This window comes from Zalophus californianus, chromosome 4 (genome assembly GCF_009762305.2).
Source record: "Zalophus californianus isolate mZalCal1 chromosome 4, mZalCal1.pri.v2, whole genome shotgun sequence".
Taxonomy (NCBI): domain Eukaryota; kingdom Metazoa; phylum Chordata; class Mammalia; order Carnivora; family Otariidae; genus Zalophus; species Zalophus californianus.
In genome coordinates, this window is record NC_045598.1 from 79,248,966 (window position 1) to 79,269,165 (window position 20,200).

General features: G+C 42.2%; 1 long non-coding RNA gene across 2 annotated transcripts in view; it reads left to right on the plus strand.

Moving 5' to 3' along the window:
- Positions 1 to 19,477, plus strand: part of LOC113909428 — a 33,877-nt gene extending 14,400 nt beyond the window's left edge. The window contains exons 3-5 of one of the 2 annotated variants that reach the window (XR_003515733.1): positions 8,986 to 9,117; positions 14,795 to 14,867; positions 19,317 to 19,477. This is a non-coding gene — a long non-coding RNA (uncharacterized LOC113909428). Of the gene's footprint in view, positions 1 to 8,985; positions 9,118 to 11,975; positions 12,190 to 14,794; positions 14,868 to 19,316 lie in introns of those variants that run through there. The other variant, XR_003515732.1, reaches the window with a different exon arrangement.
- The last annotated feature ends 723 nt before the right edge of the window (positions 19,478 to 20,200 follow it).

Below are 20,200 nucleotides of genomic sequence, written 5' to 3' on the forward strand. Positions count from 1 at the left end.
GGGAAGAAATAATGTGGAGAATAGGGGCAGCCACTTGGATCTGAAGAAACTCTAAGAAAGAAACCTTCAATTGTCTAGAATGCCCTCATCATCTCCCTATGGGATATTCTTAGCCAATTCCAGATCGCCAATTGATTGGGAGCTACCACAGTGCTTCCATCACACAAATGGGATCTCCTCTCCTTGCTGTTGTTGCCTGCTCCCAGAAGCCCTGGTAAACCTTTTCCTTAGACATGCTACTGACTATCTATATCCACCTGCTTCAAGGGTAGGGGTGGCTGGTTGCCCTAGTGAGTGCTACAGGGCCAGGGGCTATTTCACTCATGGGGAACAAGAAAGTGAAGAGATGTCTCTTGGTTTGTGAAGCCCAAGTCCAAAAATCCAGGAGAAGAGTCTGGTGCCTTGCCACCCTGGCAGCTGTGACAGACTGGGCACAGCACCAGGAATGCAGATGTAGGGAGATTGGGAAGAAGCACTCTTCTTGTTTCTGGTCTATTTTATGAGCCAGCAGGCAAGGCACATGGTGGTATTCTTTCTGGTCAAGCTGCTTTTGATCAAAAGAAACTGAAACCCACTCAGAGTTCAGGCAAATGGAATGAGAGGAAGGGCTGGACCTTCGAAGGGAAAGCTAGCAGGAAAGTAGGGGATGGCAGGCTAACTGACACGGCCAGAGCAGTGGGATCAGCCAAAGCTCAAACACCAGGCACTAAATGGACACTGGTCATTGTCATTGCCCTCCTTCTGTAATGCTTATTCCCGGGCTCCCTCCTGCTTAAACAAAGACTAGGAATTCCCAAAGCACATGCTACTCCAGAAACAGCTCGCAACCGTCAATATTCCCTCACCTCCAGACTGTGCTGAGGAATTATCAGAGCTTTGAATGGGATTCTGAATCTCTCTCACTTAGACAGGGGCTAACTTCTCCTGAGTGTTGTGCTTATTGTGTAGATCTAATAACTAATAATGTCTTTGCCATTCCGCTCTCTTCTCCACCCCACTTCAGGAACTGGGCCTTTAGCGCTACGGCCTTTGCCTCTCTTCATCTGCACTGTGATGGGGTACAGGGTGTAGAACACAGAGGGAGGCTGGGAGAACCAACTTATTCCTTTAACTCTGGTTCTAAAGAGGACTCTTTGGGTTCCGTAGAGTTCCTGTTAGCCAATCCTTACTCAATTCATGATAGCTTACCTCTCAGTATTCATTACCTCCCCAGCATTGGAGTTTCCCATTCTCAGCTTTCTGAATCAACCTTTCTGGTTCCAAAGACAGATATACAAATAAATTATTTGTGACAACCTATCAGTAGCTCCTAAAGGAAATATACCCATTGGCTTTCTTTAATCTTTACAACATTGGGCCTCATTTGCATGAGGAAACCAAGGCTCATAGAAGTGAAATGACTTGCCCAAGGTCACATGAGTTAATGGTAGAGGCAGGACAGGAACTCAGATCTGTCTTCAGTCCAGGAATCTTTCCATTATCCTATCATTGCCATCCTCAACATTTGGTTCACTTTGGCTTACGCAATGCTGTCTCTTGAGTTGAAATGACTTCTGTAGCTCAGAAATAGGCCAGTTGCCTGTTTGGCATTTTCTTTTTGGCTTTCTGGCTTTCTACAATGGAGCCTCAAAATAATATGGCCTGCTGATGTATGGAATGGGGAATGATGGGATCCTCAACAGGTGTGTGAGTAATCCCAAATCCTGGAAAGTGCTTATTGGTATTTTCTCACTTAAGATGCATTTCTAAAGCCCTGGCTTCCAAAGGCAATAGTGTCACAAGATTTGAATGTGGTTATGACCATAATGTCCATAAGTCACCATTTCTTCAGTTCTGGGACCAAGTAACAGTGCAATGTGGTCATAAAATCCTATTTACATTTCTGTTCTGTTCTTGTGAAGATTTAACTCAACATATTATTTTATCTCCCATGACAGACACAAATGTAATAGTAGAATGTAGTAGAGGCCACCATCAAGAGTGAGATGGTGGATTGTGACATCAAACAAATCTGAGATCATATCCTGACCTTATTATGATTATTGCAGTCCTTTGAACTACCTCCGTCTTCACTATATAACAGGAAACCTTGATACTCAAGCTACTAGATGATATAATTGTGTTTCTTTGGCATCCCGGCAGTGTTCATATTTGTTCTGTTGACTTTTCCCTCTTTCTCTAGCTCTCTTAGTTATTTTTACCTTGTATAAGCTTTAGGCAAACATAGGCTTCTTTTGACAAACAGAGAAGAATGATGAGTAAATTTCATTAATTATAGTTCTGTTTCATACTTTGATTTTTTAAATGAATTATGTCTGTCTTAATTTAGATATTCATTTTAATTATAACCATTGAAACTCTTAGTTTAATTAAGATATCTGTATTATATGGCAAGACCTATAGGCAATATCTGGTATGTTAATTTCAAAGATAGCCACTTTATTCATTCCCTCTCCTTTAAGTTTTTGTTCAAATCTCACCTCATTAATGGGGTTTACCCTGGTCATCCCAATTAATGCTGCAAGCTTCCACCTTCCCACACTCCTGCCACCACCCCCACCCCCTTCACTGGCAATCCTGAATCATTTTATCTTGCTCAATTTTTTTTCCATAGCACTTATCACCACCTAACATACTATGTAATTTTATTGTGTTTAATGCGTGTTTCCACATGGGCAGAAGTTACTCTCTCTTTCTCTCTCCCTCTCTCTCCCCCTCCCTTCCTCTCTTCTTTCTCATTAGTATTTCTCAAGTGCCTCCAGTAGTGCCTAGGACATAGATATTCAGTGAATAAGTTAAATATTAATGTGTGTTAAGTGAATACACTGGCATATATGTCCTTAAGCAGGTCTATTTAGAACTACCAAATGATTATCTTCTGTAGTAAAAATAGAGACAAATCTCTGAGCCATTATTTGTCTTTTCTTATTTTCCTACTAAGCTAAACTAGACTTCAGTAATATTTATATATACCTGCATAGGTATATATGTATACATGCATGCACATACATAATATGCACATAAATGCGCATACATACACATATGTAAGAAGATTAGATTTTTGCATAGTGCAATAACTTTTAAGCCTGTCAACAGAGTGTCATCCTTTTTTTTTCCTTTTTTCTATTTTGAGGCAATGAATGTTTATTTTTAAAGACATAGATGTTTCAGGGGTACCTGGGTGGCTCAGTCGTTAAGCGTCTGCCTTCGGCTCAGGTCATGATCCCAGGGTCCTGGGATGGAGCCCTGCATCGGGCTCCCTGCTCCGTGGGAAGCCTGCTTCTCCCTCTCCTACTCCCCCTGCTTGTGTTCCTTCTCTCACTGTGTCTCTTTCTGTCAAATAAATAAAATCTTAAAAAAAAAAAAAGACATAGATGTTTCATCACATATCCCTGCGGTGAATGCCCCAGGGTGAAAGTCCAGAAAAGGTTCCTTTTCAAAACTCCCAGCGTTGAGTCCAGGTTTGGCCCTGAAAAACTGGATCATTCTCTACATTGGTGCTTGAATATGAAGGAGCATCATTTTAGAGGGAAGCTCAGAAAGAATCTGTTTTTATCTAAAGTAAAGTTGTTTATTTGCTCTTTAGCCCTAACAGGCTGACTTGATTCATGTTCACGAACATTAATTTAATCAACTTATTTAATTCCCATTCTGTGTCAGGCATTGGGCTACGTCCTGGTTATATACAATGGAAGGACAAAGTTCCTCCCTGTAAGTAATCCAATCTAGGACAGTAACAGACAAGTAAAAGGACAATTAGAATGCAATATAAGTGCCTCTTTATAGCGGACAACAGGATGTTAAAGGAACACAAGGGGTTAGGACATATACCTGGTCTCTTAAGTAATGCAAACCGTTGTCAAGTTCACCCTTAGATAACCAGATTTTTGAGAATGGACCAGTCCTTTTGACTGCTCTGAAGTGGCAATTGCTCATGGCCAGGAACAGAGGGAGCAAATTCATTAGTATTATTATTATCATCATCATCATATATTTAATGACAGTGATGACAGTGAAGGAAAGAGCTTATAGAACAAGGAAAACAATCTCACTCATAACTAAAACAATGCAAATTAAAATAATAATGCAATTGATTTGTTAAATGTTGAGCACCTACTATGTGCCAGCACTATGGAAGGTGTAGGAGGTATGGCAGAGACTAAAACCTACAGAGTTGTGGCTCTCAAAGAACTTATATTCTAGTTGAGGAGACATAAAAACAACGAGTAAAGAACAGGTAAGTGCATGAGCTTATAATTAGAGTCCTGGAGAAAGCCCAGTTTCAGTGAGTCCACTGGGCCCATGGATCCAAATGGGGGTCATTTCCCTTGTTCTCAAGTGTATAATTGAGATTAACAGACTTGAAAGTTGGAGATGGAGACAGCCAAGGGATAAAAAACAACATTACAGTTTTGCTCCAGGGTTATGCTAATTATCCCACTTATCACAATATAGTCTGAAAGAACTGGACTTCTCTCAGAACATTATTACATTGATAACATCATGCTGATCAGGCAAAAGAAACAAGAGGTAGTTAGCATACTGGAGACCTGGGTAAGATGTGTGCGTGCTCCAGCAGGTGGGAAAGAAGCCCTATGAAGATTCAGGGATCCACTTCAGTACAGTTTCCAGGATCCAGTGGTCGGAGATGGGGTGGGGTGCTGGGATATGCCTTCAAAGTAAGAGACATATTACTGCATCTTACATCTTCTGCTACAAGGAAGGAAGCACTGTGACCGATAACACTTTGGGGTCCTGGAAGCAACACATTCTACACCTAAATATTGTGTTAGTCCGTATACTGGTATCATGGAAGGCTACCAGCTTTGAGTGGGGCCCAGAGCAGAAAAGGGCTTTACACCCAGTCCAATATAAGTGGCTGAGCTGCTTGGGCCATAAGCTCCAGCAGATCTATGATGGTCAAGTTGTCAGTGGTGGAAAAGTAGAGTTTATGGTCAGTCTCTTTGGGAGAATCACAAGGTAGGCTTCTGGAGTTTGGGAGCATGGTCATGCCATCTATAGCTAAACAGAGTTCTTGACACGTCACTGAGCCCTATAGACCTGAACTGTTTGAACAGGGAATACCAAGTACCTAGACCTACCTGTGATGAGTTAGATTATTTTGATGCCATCAAGTTTTAAAGTCAAACAGATCCAGCAGTGATCCATTAAAAGATGGAGCTAATACATCCAGGATTGAGCCCAAGCAACACCGGAAGGCACAAGTTAGCTTCATGAGCAGGTAGTCCAGGCCCCCATGTCACCCCACAACAGTTACAAAAGCATTTCTCCCTCAGTTTTCACCTACCTATATGGGGGTCCTTGTATGACCAGCTTAAACAGGACAAAGCCTGAGTCTGAGTTCTGGATGGGTTGACTTTGCATATGTGAGCAAGCCAAAAATGGACAGCAGCTACATTACAGCCACTCTCAGGGTGGACTTGAAAGGAAGTGAAGAAAGAAAATCTTTCCAATGGACAGAGCTGCAAGCAGCATGCCTTCTTCTTTGTGAAGAAGGAGAAATGTCCCAAGATAGGAAAGTATATCTCTTATCTATTGCTACATTATAAATTACCTTAGCAGCTTAAAACAACACATATCTCACAGTGTCTGTAAGTTAGAAATCCGGGTGTGGTTTGGCTGGACCCTCTGGCTCAGGCTGCAACTAAGACGTCAGCCAAGTTGGATTCATCTCCAGGCCCCACTGAAGGAGGATCTGCAATCAAGCTCACTCACGTAGTTCTCAGGATTTGGTTTCTTTCCTTTTTTTTTTTTTTTAAGATTTGTTATTTGACAGAGAGAGATATAGCAAGAGAGGGAACACAAGCAGGGGGAGTGGGAGAGGGAGAAGCAGGCTTCCCGCGGAGCAGGGAGTCCGATGTGGGGCTCGATCCCAGGACCCTGGGATCATGACCTGAGCCGAAGGCAAACGCTTAAAGACTGAGCCACCCAGGCCCCCCAGGATTCAGTTTCTTACAGGATGCTACACTGAGGGCCTCAGCTTCTTACTGCCTTTTAGCCCGAGTTCCTCTGTTCCTTGCCACATCAGCCTCTATAGGATAACTTACAACACAACAGCTGGCTTTCATGAAAGCGAGCAAGTAAGAGTATAAGAGAGGGTGAGCAGGATGGAAGCTAGTCTTTTGGTAACTAATATCTGAAGTGATATCCCTTTACTTTTGCTGTATTCTATTTGTGGGAAGTAAGTCACTAGGTCCAGCTGCACTCCAGGGGGAGGGAATTACGTAAGGGCATGGACACCATTAGGTGGGGATCATTGGGAGCCATCATAGAAACTGCCTTTCACAATACATATTCCCAGGCAATGGCTATTAAAGCATTGGAATGGCCTAGTGAAGGTACAGCTGAGATGCCAATTTGGTGACAATACCTACAGGATGGAGTGCCATCCTTCAGAACACAGTATCTTTTAGAGACCCCTTTATGGGACTGTATCCCTGCTAAGAATAATATTAAGGATGGAAGCAGAAGTTTTCTTGCCATTATTCCCAATGACTTATCCTGGTAATTCTGAGAAGTGCAAGGTTAGAAGTCCTAGTTCCCAAAGGAAGTGCCCCCTTGCCATGAAACAGAGCAAGGAGTCCCACTGAATTACAAGGTACATTCACCACCTGGATACTTCAAAACCTTTGTGTCCAGACACCAGCTGACAAAGAGTAAAATCTGGAACAATTAACCCTGATCAGTAAGAGAGATGGGGCTGTTGTTACACAATGGGGGCAGGAATGAACACAAGTACTTGGGTACCTCCTGGTAGTCTGTTACCCAACTGTAACTGTGAATGAGCACATAGAGCAACCCCAGTGCAGGAAGGATATGAAGACCCCTCAGGAATGAGGGTTTGGGTTCAACCACCCAGGAGAGCCACCAGTACTTGTGGAAGTAAAGGTAGAGGATGAGGGAGATCTAGAATGGATAGCAGAGGAGGGAGAGGGTGAGTACCAGTTTTGACTCAAAAACTAAGGACAGAGGTGGGACAATAGCTTGTCCCACTAACCTCCTTTTTCTAAGTTGCTCCTCAGGAAGAGGGGACTATAGGAACCATGGATGAGCTGCTGTTTGAACTTGTCTGAAATGGATGCCCTGTGAGGCAGTAGGAGTGGACGATGGTGGCCACAGAAGTGTGTCGTTCAGTTCTCCCTTTAAGAGAACCAGATGCAAGGCCAGTTCTTGCATCTTTGGATATGTCCCAGTGTTCACCCTGTGGCCACAGTCATGCCAGGCTGGTCCCAGCCAACGCCTGAGTTAGGGGGTTCTAGAGCTAGGCCAATTCTGCCAAACATGAGACTTCTCTGTCTCAGCTCAGAGTAGAGCTTCTGTGCAGTTCTCCTTCCCCTTCTCTCTTCATATGTGTTAGACCTACATCGCAATTGGAAGGCTCTTCTGCCTCCTCTCACTCTCCAGCCCCCTATAGTGGGCTCTGCCCCCAGCAAACCTCAGACGGCCTAATTCCTTCTTGGTGACTTCTTCTTGGAGGACCTGGACTGACGCAAGAGCCGAGTGAACTTCTCTCTGGGAGTTCAGGGTAAAATTCCCAAAGAAATTTCTTGAATCTGAATCGATTCTAACCCAACACACGAGTCTCCCAACTATACACGTCCACACTACAGTCCCACTTACAGAGCATAGATTTGTACATTAACAAAAACTGTAAATTCCTGTTGCTCTGGGCAGTTAGCCACTGTGTCCAAGCAGGTAACCCCACAGATGGGTAGAAGAGTACCGAAAGAAGTCAAAGTAGGAGTTGTCTACTGCTGCAAATTCCTATAGGGCAGACTCTTGGTCAATGCCAAGACTTCAGAAATCTTGAATGCAAAGGAAAAACTGAAACTCTGCTTGAGCTCCACAATCAGAGAAAGAAATTAATAAATAACATGTTAGGTGAGTCAGAGAGCTGTTGTCCTTTGCATGAGCTACAGTCCACTCAGCAGGACATCTGTCTGATGAAAGGACTTTTTAACAGGAGTGGTCAGCCGGCTTTCCAGAAATGAGGGCGCCGAGTTAAGTAAAAGATGCCTTTAGAGATTCTTGGCTTGGTTTCCTATTTATCACTCAGACCTTTTCACTACAAAAAACCATTCGATGTACTTAGTGCTCCACTCCCCACCTCTGCCTTTTTTCAGGACATTTAATGGAAGTGTTATGGGTGTCTGATTTTAGAGGCAATGGAATAACATGTAAGACAGTTACCAAACTGGGGGATAGATGTGTGTGAGGTCAAGCCCCTCTTCCGTCTCTTATGATTGAAGCTTGTGCAAAAGCAAGCATCTCATAGCAAAGCATGTTTTTTAAATACCCAAAGATCTTGTCTTGGATGTTTTTTATTTTTTATAGGAATAAAGACTTATTTAGAGTCTTTGTTCTAAGGAGCGGGGCAGTTTATCATCAAAGAGTGGTTGAACCCAAAGCTCTTTCAAATGGCAAAGCTTCTAAAGCTAGAGAATGCTCTGGCTTTATTTTTATTAAAAATTTTAGGGCAGATGAGGAATAGCCAAAAAAAGACAAGAGGGAATATAGGCAAAGTAATAAAAGTAACAGCTAATATTTGCTGAACACAGAGTATGTTCAGGTTTAAAAGGATTATCCCATATATTCCAAGCAAAACCTTGTAAGATAGAACACCATTATTATCCCCATTATCCAGATGAGAAAACCAAAATTCAGAAACGCCGAGCAATGTGTCCAATGTCACAAAGGTCCGCCCAACTCCAGCGCAGGAGTTGGCAAACCCTTCCGTAGAAGGCCAGATCATAAATATTTGGGGCTTCTTGTGGGGAAATACAGTCTCTGTCTCTCTGTGGCAACTACTTGATCCTGTGGTTGCAGCGTGAAAGTAGCTATAAACGATAAGGTAAATGAAAGGGTGTAACTATGTTCCAACAAGACTTTTATTTACAGAGTCAGGCCACCTGGACTGGCAGGTGGGCCTAACCTCTGTGAATATTGTTTGTTTGCTGTTCTCAGGTGCGACAGTGTTTTAAATTGTGAAGCACGTGGATTGCTTTTCAAAATAAATGCATTTGGAATCCCGCAGAGAAAATTCTAACCAAGTTGGAACCATCTAAAATACAAATTCTTTCATTCAGCAAACACTGGGTGAGTACTTAATGCTGGGGTACCGACAATTGTGATAACAGATACCTAAGTTTACAGTGGAGTTTACAGTGGGAAAAGAAAGTCATGTAAATAACCAGTTATTGTGTGAATCTACTGTATAAGTGCTATATGATAGGGGCGGTGATTGGGTAGCAAGGGGACTTAGAGGAAGGGCAACTATCTGACCTGAGGAATCAGGGGGATTCTGGCAGAATGGGCCAATGATCCAGTGTCAACACTATGTTCCTACCACTTAGCTCACTCTCCAGGAGCAAAGGTTATTTGTGGTTTTGTTTTGTTTTTGTTTTTTTTAAGATTTTATTTCCCAGTCATCTCTGTACCCAAGGCAGGTCTCGAACTCACAACCCCGAGATCAGGAGTCCCATGCCCTACCAACTGAGCCAGCCAGGCGCCCCCACAAAGGTTATCTGAATAACAATAGCTGGAGTGTGGCTTGAGCTTGCTGTGCAGGCTCCATCAGTGTGAAACTCAGGCTCTTTACAGTGTAAATTTCTCATGGCCAGGGCTTGACAATGTCACCTGGGGGTCTGTTTAAAAAAAAGAAAAATCACCAGTTTATTTTTAGGAATCTTAGTTTCTCCTATTTTGCTTTGAATCCTTACCCTAAGAAGCACTGTGCTCACTCTCAGTGGCTGTCTGCTCTCCCAGAGAGCAGCAAGTGGAGTAAGTGGGGAACTGTGGACCGGCCTAGCAGGAGTTCTGAAACCTGGTTGGATATGAGATACTTGAAATAGCACTCTAGGGCCCTGATCCTAAAGATCGTGACTTAGAAGGTCTTGGTTAAGTGTCTGAGAATCCAACTTTTTAACAAGCGCCCCAAGTGATTTTGATGTGCATGAACTATGTTTAGAAACTGCTGGTCGGGAGGATTTCTGAAGTTGTTTTTAACCTTTCCAGGCAGCTCTTCTGTGTTTATTGCCATGACTACATTTACAAACATCCTACCAAGAGGGAAGGAAAAATCTAACTGGTTTTAGGGATGTTTACCACTGTTACTACCTTCCCATCATTCCCATATAGGGCCAATGATTTGTTTGATAGGCTGTTGTGTGGAAGTCGACTTTGTTGCCCTAATATGCTGAAGAACGGTCAGGAGTTCCTCCTTGTTAGGCAACAGGATAAAAATGAGACTCTTGGATGGGTCATGCTTGCATGCTTACTTCAGGCATGCTTTACATAGCAAAAGAGCAGCACCTGTGTATAAATCAAGCCTAGTAAAGCACAGGCAAGACTCTTTCTGCCTCTGGGTTCTGGACAGATGGGTTGGCGGTCTTCGTAGCCCCCGTGTTGGTTTAAACTATGTCCAGTAGCATCACTGAGTGCCGGCTGGCAAAACTTAGAAGCTGGAAAAGCAAAAGGCTAAAGGAGGAGAAACATACAAGAGAGGGAGTTTTAGAAGGCAATGAGAAAGAAAAGAAATGCTGGAGTGGCAGAAGGGTTCCAATTTCCTAATTCTGCTTTAAAAATTAGTCCAGGGGCTCCTGGGTGCTCAGTCAGTTAAGCGTCCGACTCTTGATCTCAACTCAGGTCTTGATCTCGGGGTCATGAGTTCAAGCCCCACGTTGAACTTAAAAAAAAAAAATTAGTCCAATTATTGGGTTTTCAGTTCTCTGGCACTCCAAAGACCCAGGATTTTTCATCTTTCATTCCAAATTAGGGCATTTGGGTAGAAGCAGAGCCATGAGCCCAGCAGGAGGATTTTCAACCAAAAAAAAAGTTCTGGATACCCTTCTGGATATTAAATTATTTCATGTGTCTCTGAAGAGAGTACAGGGAGAGGAGTGTCTTATTAGGCCATAGAAATATGAATAAGATGATCTCATAGAGACAATCTGATAAAGGCATCAAATGATCACATTAAGCTATAACTGTTCATACATAAAATTGATTTTTAGAGATTTTTTTTAAAGATATAGGTATTAGAAATTCCTGAGTCCCGATTTTCTATTGTTGCTGTTGTTCCTATTATTGGTATATTGGGGGAAAAATACTCTGTATGTTTCTCCTTTTCTTTTTTGTAGTATTTGTCACCCTGTTCCTGAGCATTATTAATGGCCAGCTAACTTTAGTGAATATTATGAGTCTTGGCACTAACCAGCTAGTGGGTTTAACTCCCATAGCTATGAGCCCAAAAATTGTTACTGAGTCCTTTATGCTAAAAATGAAGACAGGCAATGCTCTCAAATGATTTTGACGCAGCAGGAACTTTCCCAAACAGCCAACTCTTAATTTTCCATGCTTTAGAGCAGAGTGCACTTTTTCATCTTACTTTGGAATGTGTTTTTATTCTAACATTTGAATATGGATGTTTCTAGAATTCTAGGAATTCAATGGACTTTAAATAAAATAATGTTGCTATTCGGGGAAGATCCAGCTCTGAAGAAATTGGAGAACAAGCCAACTTCTCATTCTTAGAGATGAGTTAAATATGCAGGGGGAGAGAGTCATGTCACAAAGAAACTGAAAGGCAGATTTGTCATGGATTTGGATAATCAACATTTGGCTATGCTGAATGAGACAGCTCAGACCTTGTTTTTCTTCAGATCGTGTTCCCCCCAATTACTGCTCAAGGTGAAAGCAAATGTTCATTTTGACTAGGATTTTAAACAAATTATAAAATAGTTATTTTTTTAAAGTACCATTTATTTTTGTAGGTGCTAGGTAGATCTGATTCCGCTTTTTATTCTACCGTGCACGTGCATGCATGCATATGTGTGAATAAGACTGTACTCCCCAAGTCTACCTGGAAAGAAGGATGGGCCCCCTGTGCCACAAAATAGTATTTTAATTTTCCTCTTTCCCTTTCTTTGAAATTCTCTCCTCCTTCCCCCATCAAGGTAAATATCCCACAGTGTGATCTGCCAGACAAGGAGAGAGGAGAAGGAAGACAAAAGAGCAGGCTGGTGATTTGCTTTTCCCTACAATCCCTACTGGAGGGTTGGTTAGAGTTATTCTTCTCCATCTCCAAGGTGTAGCACCGGAAGGGAAAACAACCCAAGCTCCCAGGAGCAGAGGGGTTAAGTACTCTGGGGAAAATAAATACATCTTGGTAACTCCAAATTGTCTTCAAATTTTATGTTTATTGGCCAGTTAATAATATCTTCTAAGGAATTTTTCTGTACACAGATAACATCCCCATTCCTAATTCTGCTACTTGCACAAAGCCATGAGATGGTTTGAGATTCATTTGTACACACACACACACACACACACACACGCACACACACAGCGTATTTTGTACAGTTTAGGATCCTCTGCTTCCCTTAAAGGGGAAGTACTGAGAACAGCCATTCTGCTGTGGACTTAATAAAAGGTAAGAATTGGAAGGGAATTTTGTGGTTGTTTTTTGTTTGTTTTTATTATGTTCAGTTAGCCACTGTATAGTACCTCATTAGTTTTTGATGTAGTGTTCAATGATTCATTAGTTGCCTACAACACCCAGTGCTCATCACAACACGTGCCCTCCTTAATACCCATCACCTGGCTACCCCATCCCCCCACCCCTGTCCCTTCTGAAACCCTCAGTTTGTTTCCCAGAGTCCATAGTCTCTCATGGTTCATGGTTTGTCTCCCTTTCTGATTTCTCCCCCTTTAGTTTTCCCTCCCTTCCCCTATGGTCCTCCAAGCTATGAAGGGAATTTGAAAACCTTGTCCGAACCTTTTCCTTTATAGATAAGGAAAAGGCAGCCAAAAGAGGTTCAGTGATTTTCCCCAAAGCTACACAGCTAGTGCCTGGCATACCAAAGACTCAAATCCATCCTTGGGGTGCATGCGTGCATGTGTGTGTTTCTCACCACATCTAGGGAAGAAACGTCTTGAAAGACATTCTGAAACTCATTAAAAAATTAACCTAATGGAGGTTGAAATTGAGGGTGTCTTAATTAGTTATTAAGTTTATTAAACCAAACTTTGCTGTGGACCTTCAGGGAACAGTCATATTAAAATATTTTAAGCCATATAAAAACCTCACTTTAATTACTAAGTAGGCACGCCAGCCTGGAAAGATGGGTTTTGGACCAGCCCGACAGTCAATAAATGGGAGCAAATGCTTCCAGCCTTCACAGCTTTAGGCTGCTCACCTGGGAGAACTGCTGCCTTCCCTTGTCATAGGCCCTCGAGGAAGTGGAGCGATGAGTACTGAATTCAAGCTTATGGGGTAAAGGCACAAATGGGACCAGTAGGAAAAATACTAACTTCTGATGTGCAGGCCCTAGGACAGTAATAATATTGATCAATCTGCATTTGTAAGGAACCAAAGTAGTCTAATTACTGCGTACATTTGTAACACACCAAGTTGACTCACCACTTGTTATTAATCCGGCTAGCATTCATAGCAGTGCTGGACAGCAGCGTCCTACTTTCCGGCTTCTTTGACCATTTGGCCATGTTCACTGTTTCTCATGGTTTCCTTTTGTCCGTTAACACCGTGGTTCTCAAAGAGCAGCTGTGAGGGTCCTCCAGATGGTTAATCTCTAGCAGTCTGAATATCTCTGCGTAGATTAGTGAGCAGCTGCTTATGGTATGAAGCAGGGCCTCCCTCGCCGTGCAATGTCATGCCGCTCTTTGTCTCTGCTACCCTCTCGCCCAGATCGCCCGCCTCTCTTCTCCGACTGACGCGCTTGCACATTATGCCCCAAAGAGGAGGTTCCAATGTCACCTGTCAGTGAGGTTTCTCCCTGGCCCCAGAGGACTGACCCCACTCTCTGCTTTTACTGTATGCCATTTCACTTAGCACAGAACCTCTGTGACAACACTTTCAGAGCCGATCCAAATCACTGATTTACCTTTCTGTCTTTCAAAGTAGAATGGACACCATGATGGAAGTGACTGCCCCAGCCACTCTGTGGCCCCAGGGACAGCCTGAGTAGGCCTTTCATTCCTGTTTGTCAAACGCATGCTGTTGCTTCACTATTTTATGACTCACTGAATAAAAATCTTCATCGAATCTCCCCTGTGGTCTGAATTTTGTGTTAATTCTTGGACCCCACCCCCACCCCATTCCCACCCCAGTGTCCTGACAGCCTTCTCTTAAGAGTGCGGTGGACTTGGACTTTTACTGTAGCTATATCGTCTTTCCCTTAGGGTCTTCCTTTCCATTTATTCTGACGGGAATTTGACGAAAATTGCTCTTTGGGGCCAAGGTTTCCCTAATATGATCCTACTTTTGTCTCCTATCATCTTTTTCAAGATTTTATTTTTTAAATCATCTTTATACCCAACGCAGGCCTTGAACTTACAAGAATTGCTCTACCGACTGAGCCAGCCAGGCGTCCGTCTCCTATCCTCTTGATACTTCTCCCCACCGGACACCCTGACCACATCCAGCTACGACACATCATTCATCAGTTTCCTTACACTTTCGCAGTTCCCAGTCTGTGCTCAGATTTGGCTCTCATTCATTTATTCATTCACATTTGCATTTCATTCACTTATTCAATAACTACTGAGCACTTACTATATGTCAAGCCCTGTTCTTTCTGGTGTTCTGCCAGGACCACCCTTCTCCTCCCTTAGAAATTTTATTCCTCTCCTAATCTCCCCCAGTTAGTCCTAATTTGTCCTTCTTCTTCTACCTTTTAGCACTTTGCTGTTTTCTTTTGTGTTTACATTGTATTTTGTTTGATGATTAGTTTTTTGGTCTGGATTTCTTCTCCAGCAGATGTCCTTGGGGGACAGGAGATGGTCTGCAGTGTTGTATCTCCCATCCAACCTGGCATAGCCTTTTACAGGTAAACCACCCTCAGTAAAAGTCCCTTGAATTGAAAAGTGAGCAAACTATTAAGAAACCTGTAGAGGAAGATGGAAAGGTTGGAGGCTTCTGGGGTTTTGACTTGTACACTCTTGCTAATCTCCCCCAGAAGCCACATAAGCTAGCTACAATCAGCACGGTGAACTCATGGAATTCACCATTAAGTAGAGAAATCTAATGCTACTGGATTGTATATTTATAAATGGTTAAAATGACAAATATTATGCTATTTATATGTTATCCCAATTTAAAAAAAAGAGAAATGTTTTGCCCTGACTTAGGAAAATTGAAAAAAAAAAAAAAAGAGAGAGAGAGAACAAATAACTTAGGGGCACCATTAGGAAGGGAAGTTGTTTCAGGAATGAAAGAAAGAATGTCTATAGCTTATCCTGATTCCTTTCTGCAAACTGCAATCCGATCCTCTAACTATTGCATTCCTCTTCCATAACTGGGAGGAGGGGATGGATTTGTCAAATTATCTTACAGAGGGAATGGTGGTGGGAGAAGCAGAGAAAACTGGTGTTTCCACCCCGTTCTCCACTGCCACATACTCCACCAGTCCTGACTTTCTAGGCATCTTCCCAACTTTGAGTAATGACTTCCAGTGCCATAGAAGGGTAACCAATTCAAGGATTAATTGTAGCTCCACATGGGGTGCCTGGCTGGCTCTGTAGGTAGAGAATGTGACTCTTGATCTCCGGGTCATGAGTTTCAAGCCCCACGTTGGGCATAGAGCTTACTTAAAAAAAATTACATCTCTACTGGTAACAACTGTGCTCTATTATGATTATTAGATACCAAAATGGCCATAATATTGTTCTTTGAGATACAAGAAACACTAGCAAATTTGTGTCTTATAGTTTATTGATATCCCCATGCACCCTAAGGTCACACATACGCATACACATAGCCCCATCCGCACTTATAAAATATTTACATAGATATATGCATACACACACTTAAACTCACTTTCTAAAGCAAGTCTCTGCAATTTTCTAAAACTGCACTAAATCCTTAGCTTTGCCAAGCAGGACAGCATGATAGGGAAGGAACTGGAGCCCTTGTGCTATCATATCTCACTGGGCAAGCACCAGGTGGGAGGCGCGCCTAGAGGCTGTTCTTTCTGAAGACAGCCCAGCACTTAAAGCTAACCCTGAGTTCAACACCATCAGTGAGACAAGTTACAGGACTTCATGGCAGCGCATCACAGAAATTCAGGAACGTATCAAAGCATTCGTCACTCTGGTGGCAGGAAATAAGCTGAAAGAATGTAGAGAATTACAATCACACATAATAGTGTTATCATTGGGACCTGTAGAATTTGGATCATGTGTGCATAGGCTTCTTTTATTTTTATTTTATTTTTAAAAAGATTTTATTTGAGAGAGAGAGAGCACGAGGGGAGGGAGGGGCCAACGGAGAGGGAGAAGCGACTCCCTGCTGAGTAGGGAGCCTGAGGCAGGGCTTGATCTCAGGACCCCGGGATCATGACCTGAGCGAAAGGCCGATGCTTAAATGACTGAGCCCCTAGGTGCCCCTAGGCTTCTCCTTTTAAATGAGTTCCTCTTGCAGGTACTGTTATAAGCACTCAAGGGAAAGGGGGTTCTGGATAAAATCAACTAGGGACCAGCTACGCCCAGGTGGGCAAATGCTATACAGTGTGAACAGTAGGATGAGAAGCAGCTAGAGTGGGTGAAAATCAATTCTGAGTGTAAGCACAGCCTTGGCAGCACTGTTGGGGAATTTTTCCCCCCCTGGAGATGTGACGGCTTAAGACTGTTAGGTTGATGGGCATGCAATCACTGAGGCCCCTGCATGGAATAGTCTCTGGTCCATAGGTTTGGGCTCCTCAGCATCTACAACAGCATGGTGTATGTGAGAGAGAGGTGGAGCTCTAACCAGATCTCTCTAATTGCCAAAATGATTCAAGACCCAGGTACACCTCTTTTACCAAAGGTAGAGACCAAGGTAGCCCATAGCCTGACAATCCTCTCAATCCTTCCCAAAGTTGGCAGGTAATCAGAATCACAGAACTCTTAAAAAACACAAATTCCTAGCTCAACTACCCAAAGAGCCTGATTCAGAAAGTCTGTGCTACAGCCTAGAACCCTGTCGTTTTAAAAAATTTCCATGGGTGGTCTTGTGATTCAACAGGCTTGGGAACCACTAGTTTAAGTGATAGTCCATTTTTGCTAATGCGTGGTAAAAAAAAAAAAAAAAAATTAAAGTGATGAGAACAAGAAAGATGACAGAATGAGGTCTGAGAGTTCCTTACCATCCCTCCGGGTCTTCAGTGCTCTTTTGTGCTGTGGGAGTATCCACACCCTTAGGGTTTTTACAGGATGTTGAGAGGGGAAGCCTTGTAACCTAGAGAGCTGTGAACTGCTTCATGCTGACGGAGAACTAAGAAAGGGGTCATGTGTAAGCTGATTAGGATGATTTCCCTCTCTGCGTGTTTCGTCCCCAGGCAACAATTAAGACTGAACCCCTGAGTGAATCTAAATTACTCAGGTCTAGTTCAAATCAGTATTTCTCCCTCTATGGGTAAGAGAGGATGTATCCATTCCCCTTTTGTGGACCTGGTTCTTCACTTCTCCCACCCTTGGCAGGCTAGGCCCTAGTATTTAGAACTTTAGAAATACCAAGTTAAAAAGTTTAGCAAAGACACAGACCAGCTGTCAGCAACCTTTTTTTAAGCTTATGAAAAAAATGCATGAAAGCATTATTCTAATCCCCGTTGCCAATCCTATAAAATTCCTATTGTTATCGAGCATCTTTTAATGAGATTACAAACTTGGTGGGCTCTGTTTTTGTTTTGTTTTGTTTTGTTTTTACCAAATGGTAAATTAGTATGAATGGCAGCCTGGGTACCATGGCTCCTATTTTCAAAGCATTGCCTTGTCACAAAGGTATTCTGCACAAGGTGACATTGCTGAGGGATAGTCTGGTGGTTATGCACACACCAGTTCACAGGGTCGAGCGGTTTAGAGAAACCTCCAAAGGTGCCACCCATGTGACTTCCAAGCATCATGCCTGCTCCTCATGTCAAAAGAGATTTCTTAAGAGGTTAAATAGGAAGATACATAATTCACTTCAAAGTCTCCTTTTGGAATGCTTCCAAGTGCATATTATTTTTTAAATCACATTTGATAGTTCTCATGGTTACCAAATTTCTAAAAGAACTAGAATCAATTACCTCAATGGAAAGAATTTTCAACTCTTTACCTATATAGAATTTCTTTCAGTCATGCTAGGAAGAGTAATGAAAAAGTGGTAACTTGTTGTTCTACTTATTTTTCAGTGGGTGAATCCAGTAAGTGATCCTACCAGCATTTGTGTAATTCGACCTATACGCCAAGTTGGACAACCCTGCTCTTTGCTCTGACATCATTCAATAGAAAATGATGTGTAAATGGAATAAATAAGAGGCTTTTAAAAATAAATATCTCAAAATGTAACTATAAATTTAGAAAATCAATGGATACTGGAAATGACAACATAAAGTGCTAATTCCATTTCCAAACATCTTTATCAGCGCCAAGAAATGCCCTGGGTGGGGAATTGTGCTAGTTTCTAGTGATGCAAAAAGGTATGAGACATGGCTCTGTCTCAGTTGCTTATGATCCTGTTTGGAAAATAGACTTTGAACATGAAAAAATGAATAATAAATCACAGAATTTTTATCCAATTTATTTCTTCACAGATCATTTTGATTCTGGCAAGAATCATTTGATGGAAAAAAACAGCAAGCCAGGGCTGGAAACGTAGTTCAGATAGTTTAAGTGGGGTCTTAAAAAAAAAATCTAAAGAAGAGTAAACTGATTTACTTTATTCTGAAGTACTTGAAGAACTTCACTTACAGTAATTTCTTAAGCTAAATATCAGGGTCTGTAAACTTTTTTAAAAGATTTTATTTATTTGACAGAGAGAGAGAGAGAGAGAGCAAGAGAGCACAAGCAGGGGGAGCAGCAGAGGGAGAGGGAGAAGCAGGCTCCCCGCTGAGCAGGGAGTCCAATGTGGGACTGGATCCCAGGACCCTGAGATCATGACCTGAGCCAAAGGCAGATGCTTAAGCGACTGAGCCACTCAGGCACCCCTGTAAACTTTTAAACCAAAATAGCTACCATTTCCTGACAGACTTTATCAAACATTTTACACCCTCACCTCTGTCTTCAATGCAGAGATGATGATGATGATGATGATGGTGATGATTTTATGAATGATAAAACAGAGACTTGAACAGGTTAGGACAGATACTATTGTAGATCATATTACTGCTCACCCCTCTTTGCTCCTCTGTGTGTGAATCCAGATGTGGTCATATGAAGCTTCAACCAATAAAATGCGAGCAAAAATGATGTGTGTCACTTCTGGCAGCAACTCTAAGAGCCAGTGCATGATTCACCATGCTTTCTCTCTTTCCATGAAGCCCTGCATGGAGGCAGCCCTGGTCCTGGACTGAAGACCGTCTGGAGTAGAGCCATAGTCAATCCATGGTGGACATGCAGCATGAATGAGAAACAAACCTGGGATGTGATAAGCCACTGATATTTTGGGGTTGATTGTTTCTGCAGCAAAACCTAGTCTATCCTGACCAGTATACATAATAAATGACAAAACTAGAATTCAAACCTAAGTCTGTTTAATTTCCAAGCACAGATGCTTGGCACAAAGTAGGCACTCCATAAACATTTGTTGAAGGAAGGAATACAGAGCTGTTGCCCAGAATCAAACACAATACTTCAGATGTGACCTGATTCACATAAGAACCATTAGGAGTACAAACACTATTTTTTTTGCACTGAACATTTATTAATAGGGCTTAGAGTGTGTTAGCTTTGTTTTTTGTCAAATATACTTATTTCTTTAACAAAAATGTATTGTCTATCTAACATGTACAAGTACAGAGTGAGATGTTATAAAAGGTAAAAATAATTGCCTTCTAGCTTTTCATAATCTCATGAGTGAGAGTCACACATTCATAACCAACTGAGTCACAAGACAATGCATAAAGGGTTGGAGAGAGTATGTTGTTGAATGCAGATTGAGAATGGAACAAGGCAGCCATGAATTTCAGTCATTCATTCTACAAATATATGTTGAGTGTCAAACAATGAGTTGGGTGCTATGTTCACTGCTGCCAATACAGATTAAAAAAACACACCAGCCCCTGATCCCAAAGATCTCACAAACCGGTAAGAGAGACAGATTCCTTAATAGAGAATTACAGTAAGAACTGTGATAAAGTCAAGATCAGGAAGCTATGATACACAGGAGGAATGTGAAATCAGTCTGGAAGAATCAAAGAAGACC